The sequence below is a fragment of the Babylonia areolata genome, chromosome 18 (assembly GCF_041734735.1).
Source record: "Babylonia areolata isolate BAREFJ2019XMU chromosome 18, ASM4173473v1, whole genome shotgun sequence".
In the NCBI taxonomy this organism is placed as follows: domain Eukaryota; kingdom Metazoa; phylum Mollusca; class Gastropoda; order Neogastropoda; family Buccinidae; genus Babylonia; species Babylonia areolata.
Genome location: NC_134893.1, coordinates 55106925 through 55109454, shown reverse-complemented (window position 1 = coordinate 55109454; position 2530 = coordinate 55106925). Strand labels below are relative to the sequence as shown.

The following is a 2530-nucleotide window of genomic DNA, read 5'->3' as shown; positions in this document are numbered from 1 at the left end:
AGACACATGGGCAGACAGACAGACAGACACAAGAAACACATACAGAGAAAAACAAAGAGAAAGTGGGAGACACATAGAGCGAAAGAGAGAGAGAGGCAAAGAAAGACAGACATTGAGGGAAGGCGGACGGATGGATTAAACTCAACAGCTGCAAGATCCTTCATGCCCAGCTGTACATGTATACCTATGTGTCTACCTCACGTACTTCGCTCATGTGCAGTATTGCGACACTCTTCGTCCGTCAGCCCCGCCAGCTGACAAAAAGTCAATAATTATGAATGAAAACACACCTCTTCCGACACCGACCACATTCGTCCCAGACAGACCCAAGACAATTTCAGAAGCCTGCATTGACTATGTGCCAAAGAAATACACCTGTTCCGGTTGACAACATCACGAACTCATGCACAGACATATGTTTGCTTCTTTCTTTTCTTCTTTTTTTCTTTCTTTTTTTAAATTAAAAAAAAATTGAAATGTGTACGTCGACGAGTTCCACCAATCCTCTGAATCAAGACACGCTTTTATTGACTGCACTGACTGTATGGAAAATATTCCAGCAACGAAATCATTCTTCCCTTCTCTTCTGTGTAAGGCCATAATCATTATTTTGAACGCGAAATATTTTATGCAAAACGAAGAACAAGATCCGAAAGCGGTTGAGAGCGTTAGTTATTACAATATAAAAATAATAAAGAAAATCAGCTTTTTCTCACACATGGTCACGCATCGTGAAGATGTGCCTGGTTTCTTTGGTTTTTTGTTCTTATTTCATCAGTTTGTGTCAGGGTGAATACAGAGTTCACCGAAACCACACAGTTAGGCCATGGAAAAGAGGAAGTCACCGATATCTTTCATTTCGCAGAAAGTGCGCGGATGGGGGAAACGTGAAAACAAATGATAATTTCCTCGAGACTGGACAATTATATTCGTATTGTTTTGTTCTGTATTGTTTTGTGTTATACTGCATTGCATTTTGTTGTGTAGTGTTTTGTTGTACTGAATTATATTGTATTATGTTTTGTCACGACATATCAAAAAGTTTCTCTCAGTGTGATTTGGGCTGCTCTTCACGGGGACAGCAAGCACAGTGCAGCGCAACCCTATTTGTTTTCCCTGTCTGTAAGTACAAGTATATCTGATTTACCTCAGTATCAATATGATACAATTTTGCCAGCGACCATTCTCTTCCTGCTGTTGGTTCTTTTACACACGCTATTCAGGACCTAAAGAAAAAAACAACAACTAAAAACAATAAGTATGTACTGCATGGGGGTCTTTAAAATAAAAACAATAATTGTTCAGTTTCATTCAACCTTCTGTCCAACTGTGGTGGCGAGTTTATCTAACCAGGGATGGCAATGTGATGACTAGACAACTTGTCATTGTGTCACTTTCTGCCTTGAAGGCGATAATTTTTGATAGCGCTTGACCGATATTTCCCTTTTTAGGCAAAAGTACACGACAGACGGACGGACGGGCGGACGCACGAAGCGCGCGCGCGCGCGCTTACACACACACACACACACACACACACACACACAAGAAATAATGCTTTCATCATCACCCAGCAGAAATCTTACGATGTCACACAACTCAACGCAAAACAACATTATCACACAACACACCACACCACACCATAACTCATTACCACTCCACCCCTACCTCCTCTCACCACATGCACCACCACAACTTCGCCAGCTCTTCCCACGCTTAGGTATCTGTGGAAAGTGCAAAAGCACCACCACCCATCCCACATCACCCCACCCAGACCTCAGCACCCTCCTCTTCAGCGCCCTTTCCCCCTCACCCCCCGTACCCCCCCCCCCCCCCCAACCCCCACACACACCCTCCCCACATACGCACACTCCTAAGAGACAGGCAGGAGAGAAGGAGGTCCACATGCCATGGCCGGGGGGCTTTAAATGTGGGCTCCTCTCCTGCGCACACCGCGCCACAAAAATCGATACACACTGCCCTCGCCAAGCCAGCAAGGCTCTTCAGTTGCACCAACATGTGCATTTTCGTATTGGGAGAGTACGGGCCGGGGGAATGGGGGATAGAGTGTGTGTATATGTGTGTGTGTGTGTGTGTGTGTGTGTGTGTGTGTGTGTGTGTGTGTGTGTGTGTGTGTGTGTGTGTGTGTTCGTGCCTTTTTTCCCATTATTTTTACATTATTTTCGAAAAATAAAATGGAATAACCTTTTTTTTTTTTTAAATTGTCCGAGTGTTTAAACAGCGGCGGTATGACTCAAGTAAAAAAAAAAGAGAGAAAAAAAAGAGATCACTATGAATATATTTCAATTTTGTTGAACAGCGAGTTTGATGGCTTCAGAAATGGTTCGAAACAGTTTTTTCAACAGTTTCGAAGTCAAGCATGATTTAAAACAACAAAATATCACACACACACACACACACACACACACACACACACACACACACACACACACAAATCAAACAAAATATGCAAAACAAACAAAATGAAATAAATTCAAGCCAGTATTTTTTTTTTTATTGCTTCTTCGGTCAC

The 2530-nt window shown here is 42.8% G+C and overlaps 1 protein-coding gene across 1 annotated transcript in view; it reads left to right on the top strand.

The window, feature by feature from the left end:
* LOC143292281 (catenin beta-like) overlaps positions 1-2530 on the top strand; it is a 22496-nt gene that overhangs the window by 11040 nt on the left and 8926 nt on the right. The window lies entirely within an intron of this gene.